We start from the raw sequence: 8,948 nt of genomic DNA on the forward strand, positions 1-8,948 counted from the left end.
ATACAGTCATTAACACAGGGCGCTGGGTTAGTGGGGTAATTGATTGACAATGTGAGCGAGCTGGATCAACATCAGTACATATACAGTCAGTAACACAGGGCACTGGGGGAGAGAGGTTTCTGAATGACAGTTTGAGGTAGCTGGATTAACATCATACAGATACAATCTGTAACACATGGCGCAGGCATAGAGGGGATTCTGTGCGACAGGGTGAGGGAGCTGGATTAACATCAGTAAAGAAACAGTCAGTAACACAGGGTGCTGGGGGAGAGGGATTACTGAGTGGCAGCATGAGGAAGCTCGATTAACATCAGTAAAGATACATTCAGGAACACAGGGCATTGGGGAGTGCGTTTACTGATTGACAGTGTGAGGGAGCTGGATTAACATTACTACAAACACAGTCAGTAACACAGGGCGCTTGGGGAGAAGGGTTACTGATTGACAGTGTGAGGGGGCTGGATTAACATCATACAGATACAGTCAGTAACACAGGCTGCTGTTGGAGGGGTTACGGAGTGACAGTGGGAGGGAGCTGGATTAACATCAGTACAGATACAGTAAGTAACACAGGGCGCTGGGGGAGAGGGGTTACTGAGTGACAGTGTGAGGCAGCTCGATTGACATCAGTACAGATACAGTCAGTAACACAGGGCCCTTGGGGAGAGAGGTTACTGAATGAAAGTTTGAGGGAGCTGGATTAACAGCATACAGATACAATCAGTAACACATGGCGCTGGGGGAGAGGGGTTACTGAGTGACAGTGTGAGGGAGCTGGATTAACATCAGTACAGATACAGTCAGTAACACAGGCTGCTGTGAGAGGGGTTACGGAGTGACAGTGTGAGGGAGCTGGATTAACATCAGTAAAGATACAGTAATAAACGCAGGGCGCTGGGAGAGAGGGGTAACTGAGTGACAGTGTGAGGGAGCTCGATTGACATCAGTACAGATACAGTCAGTAACACAGGGCGCTTGGGGAGAGGGGTTACTGAATGACAGTGTGAGGGAACTGGATTAACATCAGTATAGATACAGCCAGTAACACAGGGCGCTGGGTGAGAAGGGTTAGTGAGTGACAGTGTGAGGGAGATCGATTGACATCAGTACAGATACAGTCAGTAAAACTGAGCGCTGGGGGAGAAGGGTTAGTGAGTGACAGTTTGAGGGAGCTCGATTAACATCATACAGATACAATCAGTAACACAGGGCACAGGGAGAGAGGGGTTACTGAGTGATAGTGTGAGGGGGCTGGATTAACATCAGTACAAATACAGTCAGTAACGCAGGGTGCTGGGGGAGAGGGGTTACTGAGTGGCAGCGTGAGGGAGCTGGATTAACATCAGTACAGATACATTTAGGAACACAGGGCACTGGAGGAGAGGGCATACTGAATGGTAGTGTTAGGGAGCAGAATTAAGATCAGTTAAGATACAGTCAGTAACACAGAGTGCTGGGAGAGAGGGTCTACTGAGTGAAAGTGTGTGGGATCTGGATTAACATCAGTACCGATTCAGTCAGTAACACAGGGCACTGGGAGAGAGGGGTTACTGAGTGACAGTGTGAGGGAGATCGATTGACATCAGTACAGATACAGTCAGTAAAACTGAGCGCTGGGGGAGAAGGGTTAGTGAGTGACAGTTTGAGGGAGCTCGATTAACATCATACAGATACAATCAGTAACACAGGTCACAGGGAGAGAGGGGTTACTGAGTGACAGTGTGAGGGGGCTGGATTAACATCAGTACAAATACAGTCAGTAACGCAGGGTGCTGGGGGAGAGGGGTTACTGAGTGGCAGCGTGAGGGAGCTGGATTAACATCAGTACAAATACATTCAGGAACACAGGGCACTGGAGGAGAGGGGTTACTGAGTGGTAGTGTTAGGGAGCAGAATTAAGATCAGTTAAGATACAGTCAGTAACACAGGGCACTGGGAGAGAGGGGTTACTGAGTGACAGTGTGAGGGAGCTGGATTAACATTAGTACAGATATAGTCAGTAACAATGAGCGCTGGGGGCAAGGAATTACTGATTGACAGTGTGAGGGAGCTGGATTAACATCAGTACAGATACAGTCAGTAACACAGACTGCTGGAGAGGGGTTACGGAGTGACAGTGGGAGGGAGCTGGATTAACATCAGTACAGATACTGTAAGTAACACAGGGCGCTGGGGGTGAGGGGTTACTGACTAACAGTGTGAGGGAACTTGATTGACATCAATACAGATACAGTCAGTAACACAGGGCCCTTGGGGAGAGAGGTTACTGAATGAAAGTTTGAGGGATCTGGATTAACATCATACAGATACAATCATTAACACAGGTCTCAGGGAGAGAGGGGATACTGTGCGACAGGGTGAGGGAGTTGGATTAACATCAGTACAGATACAGTCAGTAATTCAGGGTGCTGCAGGAGAGGGGTTACTGAGTGGCAGCGTGGGGGAGCTGGATTTAAATCAGTACACTTAGAATCAGTAACACAAGGTGCTGGGGGTGAGTGGTTATTGAGTGACAGTGTGAAGCAGCTGGATTGACATCAGTACAGATACAGTCAGTAATAGAGGGTGCTGGGGGAGAGGGGTTACTGAGTGTCAGTGTGAGGGTGCTGAATTAACATCAGTACAGATACAGTCAGTAACACAGAGTGCTGGGGGCGAGGGGTTACTGAGTGACAACGTGAGGGAGCTGGATCAACATCAGTACAGATACAGTCAGTAGCACAGGGCACTTGGGGAGAGAAGTTACTGAATGACAGTGTGAGTGAGCTGGAGTAACATAATACAGATACAGTCACTAACACTGGGCGCTGGGGGAGAGGGGTTACTGAATGACATTGTGAGGGAGCTGGATTAACATCAGTACAGATACAAGCAGTAACACAGGCTGCTGGGACAGGGGTTACGGAGTGACAGTGTGAGGGAGCTGGATTAACATCAGTACAGATACAGTAAGTAATAGAGTGCACTGGGGGAAATGGGTTACTGAGCGACAGTGTGAGGGAGCTCGATTGACATCAGTACAGATACAGTCAGTAACACAGAGCGCTGGTGGAGAAAGCTTAGTGAGTGACAGTGTGAGGGAGCTGGATTAACATCAGTACAGATACAGTCATTAACACAGGGCGCTGGGTTAGTGGGGTAATTGATTGACAATGTGAGCGAGCTGGATCAACATCAGTACATATACAGTCAGTAACACAGGGCACTGGGGGAGAGAGGTTACTGAATGACAGTTTGAGGTAGCTGGATTAACATCATACAGATACAATCTGTAACACATGGCGCAGGCATAGAGGGGATTCTGCGCGACAGGGTGAGGGAGCTGGATTAACATCAGTAAAGAAACAGTAATAAACGCAGGGCGCTGGGAGAGAGGGGTAACTGAGTGACAGTGTGAGGGAGCTCGATTGACATCAGTACAGATACAGTCAGTAACACAGGGCGCTTGGGGAGCGGGGTTACTGAATGACAGTGTGAGGGAACTGGATTAACATCAGTATAGATACAGTCAGTAACACAGGGCGCTGGGTGAGAAGGGTTAGTGAGTGTCAGTGTGAGGGAGATCGATTGACATCAGTACAGATACAGTCAGTAAAACTGAGCGCTGGGGGAGAAGGGTTAGTGAGTGACAGTTTGAGGGAGCTCGATTAACATCATACAGATACAATCAGTAACACAGGGCACAGGGAGAGAGGGGTTACTGAGTGACAGTGTGAGGGGGCTGGATTAAAATCAGTACAAATACAGTCAGTAACGCAGGGTGCTGGGGGAGAGGGGTTACTGAGTGGCAGCATGAGGGAGCTGGATTAACATCAGTACAGATACATTTAGGAACACAGGGCACTGGAGTAGGGGGCTTACTGAGTGGTAGTGTTAGGGAGCAGAATTAAGATCAGTTAAGATACAGTCAGTAACACAGAGTGCTGGGAGAGAGGGTCTACTGAGTGACAGTGTGTGGGATCTGGATTAACATCAGTACCGATTCAGTCAGTAACACAGGGCACTGGGAGAGAGGGGTTACTTAGTGACAGTGTGAGGGAGATCGATTGACATCAGTACAGATACAGTCAGTAAAACGGAGCGCTGTGGGAGAAGGGTTAGTGAGTGACAGTTTGAGGGAGCTCGATTAACATCATACAGATACAATCAGTAACACAGGTCACAGGGAGAGAGGGGTTACTGAGTGACAGTGTGAGGGAGCTGGATTAACATCAGTACAAATACAGTCAGTAACGCAGGGTGCTGGGGGAGAGGGGTTACTGAGTGGCAGTGTGAGGGAGCTGGATTAACATCAGTACAGATACATTCAGGAACACAGGGCACTGCAGGAGAGGGGTTACTGAGTGGTAGTGTTAGGGAGCAGAATTAAGATCAGTTAAGATACAGTCAGTAACACAGAGTGCTGGGAGAGAGGGTCTACTGAGTGACAGTGTGTGGGATCTGGATTTAAATCAGTACACTTAGAATCAGTAACACAAGGTGCTGTGGGTGAGTGGTTATTGAGTGACAGTGTGAAGCAGCTGGATTGACATCAGTACAGATACAGTCAGTAATAGAGGGTGCTGGGGGAGAGGGGTTACTGAGTGACAGTGTGAGGGTGCTGGATTAATATCAGTACAAATACAGTCAGTAACGCAGGGTGCTGGGGGAGAGGGGTTACTGAGTGGCAGCTTGAGGGAACTGGATTAACATCAGTACAGATACGTTCAGGAACACAGGGCACTGGAGGAGAGGGGTTACTGAGTGGTAGTGTTAGGGAGCAGAATTAAGATCAGTTAAGATACAGTCAGTAACACAGAGTGCTGGGAGAGAGGGTCTACTGAGTGACAGTGTGTGGGATCTGGATTAACATCAGTACCGATTCAGTCAGTAACACAGGGCACTGGGAGAGAGGGGTTACTGAGTGACAGTGTGAGGGAGCTGGATTAACATTAGTACAGATATAGTCAGTAACAATGGGCGCTGGGGGCAAGGAGTTACTGATTGACAGTGTGAGGGAGCTGGATTAACATCAGTACAGATACAGTCAGTAACACAGGCTGCTGGGAGATGGGTTACGGAGTGACAGTGGGAGGGAGCTGGATTAACATCAGTACAGATACAGTAAGTAACACAGGGCGCTGGGGGAGACTGGTTACTGAGTGACAGTGTGAGGCAGCTCGATTGACATCAGTACAGATACAGTCAGTAACACAGGGCCCTTGGGGAGAGAGGTTACTGAATGAAAGTTTGAGGGAGCTGGATTAACAGCATACAGATACAATCAGTAACACAGGTCGCAGGCAGAGAGGGGATACTGTGCGACAGGGTGAGGGAGTTGGATTAACATCAGTACAGATAGAGTCAGTAATTCAGGGTGCTGCGGGAGAGGGGTTACTGAGTGGCTGCGTGAGGGAGCTGGATTTAAATCAGTACAGATACAATCAGTAACATAAGGTGCTGGGGGTGAGTGGTTACTGAATGACAGTGTGAAGCAGCTGGATTGACATTAGTTCAGATACAGTCAGTAACAGTGGGTGCTGGGGGAGAGGGGTTACTGAGTGACTTTGTGAGGGTGCTGAATTAACATCAGTATAGATACAGTCAGTAACACAGGGTGGTGGGGCCGAGGGGTTACTGAGTGACAGTGTGAGGGAGCTGGATCAACATCAGTACAGATACAGTCAGTAGCACAGGTCACTGGTTGGAGATGGGTTACTGAATGACAGTGTGAGGGAGCTGGAGTAACATAATACAGATACAGTCAGTAACACTGGGCGCTGGGGGAGAGGGGTTACTGAGTGACAGTGTGAGGGAGCTCGATTGACATCAGTACAGATACAGTCAGTAACACAGGGCGCTGGGGGAGAGGGGTAACTGAGTGACAGTGTGAGGGAACTGGATTAACATCAGTATAGATACAGTCAGTAACACAGGGCGCTGGGGGAGAAGGGTTAGTGAGTGACAGTGTGAGGGAGATCGATTGACATCAGTACAGATATATTCAGGAACACAGGGCACTGGAGGAGAGGGGTTACTGAGTGGTAGTGTTAGGGAGCAGAATTAAGATCAGTTAAGATACAGTCAGTAACACAGAGTGCTGGGAGAGAGGGTCTACTGAGTGACAGTGTGTGGGATCTGAATTAACATCAGTACCGATTCAGTCAGTAACACAGGGCCCTGGGAGGGAAGGGTTACTGAGTGACAGTGTGAGGGAGCTGGATTAACATTAGTACAGATATAGTCAGTAACAATGGGCGCTGTGGGCAAGGAGTTACTGATTGACAGTGTGAGGGAGCTGGATTAACATCAGTACAGATACAGTCAGTAACACAGGCTGCTGGGAGAGGGGTTACGGAGTGACAGTGGGAGGGAGCTGGATTAACATCAGTACAGATACTGTAAGTAACACAGGGCGCTGGGGGAGAGAGGTTACTGAGTGACAGTATGAGGGAGCTCGATTGACATCAGTACAGATACAGTCAGTAACACAGGGCCCTTGGGGAGAGAGGTTACTGAATGAAAGTTTGAAGGATCTGGATTAACAGCATACAGATACAATCAGTAACACAGGTCGCAGGGAGAGAGGGGATACTGTGCGACAGGGTGAGGGAGTTGGATTAACATCAGTACAGATACAGTCAGTAATTCAGGGTGCTGCGGGAGAGGGGTTACTGAGTGGCAGCGTGAGGGAGCTGGATTTAAATCAGTACACTTAGAATCAGTAACACAAGGTGCTGGGGGTGAGTGGTTATTGAGTGACAGTGTGAAGCAGCTGGATTGACATCAGTACAGATACAGTCAGTAATAGAGGGTGCTGGGGGAGAGGGGTTACTGAGTGACAGTGTGAGGGTGCTGGATTAACATCAGTACAGATACAGTCAGTAACACAGAGTGCTGGGGGTGAGGGGTTACTGAGTGACAACGTGAGGGAGCTGGATCAACATCAGTACAGATACAGTCAGTAGCACAGTGCACTTGGGGAGAGAGGTTACTGAATGACAGTGTGAGGGAGCTGGAGTAACATAATACAGATACAGTCAGTAACACTGGGTGCTGGGGGAGAGGGGTTACTGAATTACATTGTGAGGGAGCTGGATTAACATCAGTACAGATACAGTCAGTAATACAGGCTGCTGAGAGAGGGGTTACGGAGTGACAGTGTGAGGGAGCTGGATTAACATCAGTACAGATACAGTAAGTAACAGAGTGCGCTGGGGGAAAAGGGTTACTGAGTGACAGTGTGAGGGAGCTCGATTGACATCAGTACAGATACAGTCAGTAACACAGAGCGCTGGTGGAGAAAGTTTAGAGAGTGACAGTGTGAGGGAGCTGGATTAACATCAGTATAGATACAGTCATTAAGACAGGGTGCTGGGGTAGAGGGTTAATTGATTGACAATGTGAGCGAGCTGGATCAACATCAGTACATATACAGTCAGTAACACAGGGCACTGGGGGAGAGAGGTTACTGAATGACAGTTTGAGGGAGCTGGATTGACATCATACAGATACGATCAGTAACACAGGGCGCAGGGATAGAGGGGATACTGTGCGAAAGGGTGAGGGAGCTGGATTAACATCAGTAAAGAAACAGTCAGTAACACAGGGTGCTGGGGGAGAGGGATTACTGAGTGGCAGCATGAGGAAGCTCGATTAACATCAGTAAAGATACATTCAGGAACACAGCGCATTGGGGAGTGCGTTAACTGATTGACAGTGTGAGTGAGCTGGATTAACATTACTACAAACACAGTCAGTAACACAGGGCGCTTGGGGAGAAGGGTTACTGAGTGACAGTGTGGGGGAGCTGAATTAACATCTTACAGATACAGTCAGTAACACAGGGCACTTTGGGAGAGGGGTTACTCAATGACAATATGAGGGAGCTGGATTAACATCAGTACAGATACAGTCAGTAACACAGGGCGCTGGGAGAGAGTGGTTACTGAGTGACAGTGTGAGGGAGCTGGATTAACATTAATACAGATATAGTCAGTAATAAAGGGCGCTGGGGGCAAGGAGTTACTGAGTGACAGTGTGAGGTAGTTGGATTAATATTAGTAGAGATACAGTCAGCAAAACAGGGCGCTGTGGGAGAGGGGTTACTGAGTGACAATGTGAGGGAACTGGATCAACACCAGTACAGATACAGTCAGTAGCACAGGCCACTGGGGGAGAGAGGATACTGAATGACAGTGAGGTGGAGCTGGATTAACAGCAGTACAGATACAATCAGTAACACAGGCTGCTGGGAGAGTGGTTACTGAGTGACAGACTAAGGGCGCTGGATTAACATCAGTACAGATACAGTCAGTTACACATGGCGCTGGGGGAGAGGGGTTACTGAGTGACAGTGTGAGGGAGCTGGATTAACATCAGTACAGATACAGTCAGTAACACAGGCTGCTGGGAGAGGGGTTACGGAGTGACGGTGTGAGGGAGCTGGATTAACATCAGTAAAGATACAGTAACGCAGGGCGCTGGGGGAGAGGGGTTACTGAGTGACAGTGTGAGGGAGCTCGATTGACATCAGTACAGATAAAGTAAGTAGCAGAGTGCGCTGGGGGAAAAGGGTTACTGAGTGACAGTGTGAGGGAGCTCGATTGACATCAGTACAGATACAGTCAGTAACACAGAGCGCTGGTGGAGAAAGCTTAGAGAGTGACAGTGTGAGGGAGCTGGATTAACATCAGTATAGATACAGTCATTAACACAGGGCGCTGGGGTAGAGGGTTAATTGATTGACAATGTGAGCGAGCTGGATCAACATCAGTACATATACAGTCAGTAACACAGGGCACTGGGGAAGAGAGGTTACTGAATGACAGTTTGAGGTAGCTGGATTGACATCATACAGATAAAATCAGTAACACAGGGCGCAGGGATAGAGGGGATACTGTGCGACAGGGTGAGGGAGCTGGATTAACATCAGTAAAGAAACAGTCAGTAACACAGGGTGCTGGGGG

Source organism: Pristiophorus japonicus, chromosome Y (genome assembly GCF_044704955.1).
Source record: "Pristiophorus japonicus isolate sPriJap1 chromosome Y, sPriJap1.hap1, whole genome shotgun sequence".
Classification (NCBI taxonomy): Eukaryota; Metazoa; Chordata; class Chondrichthyes; family Pristiophoridae; genus Pristiophorus; species Pristiophorus japonicus.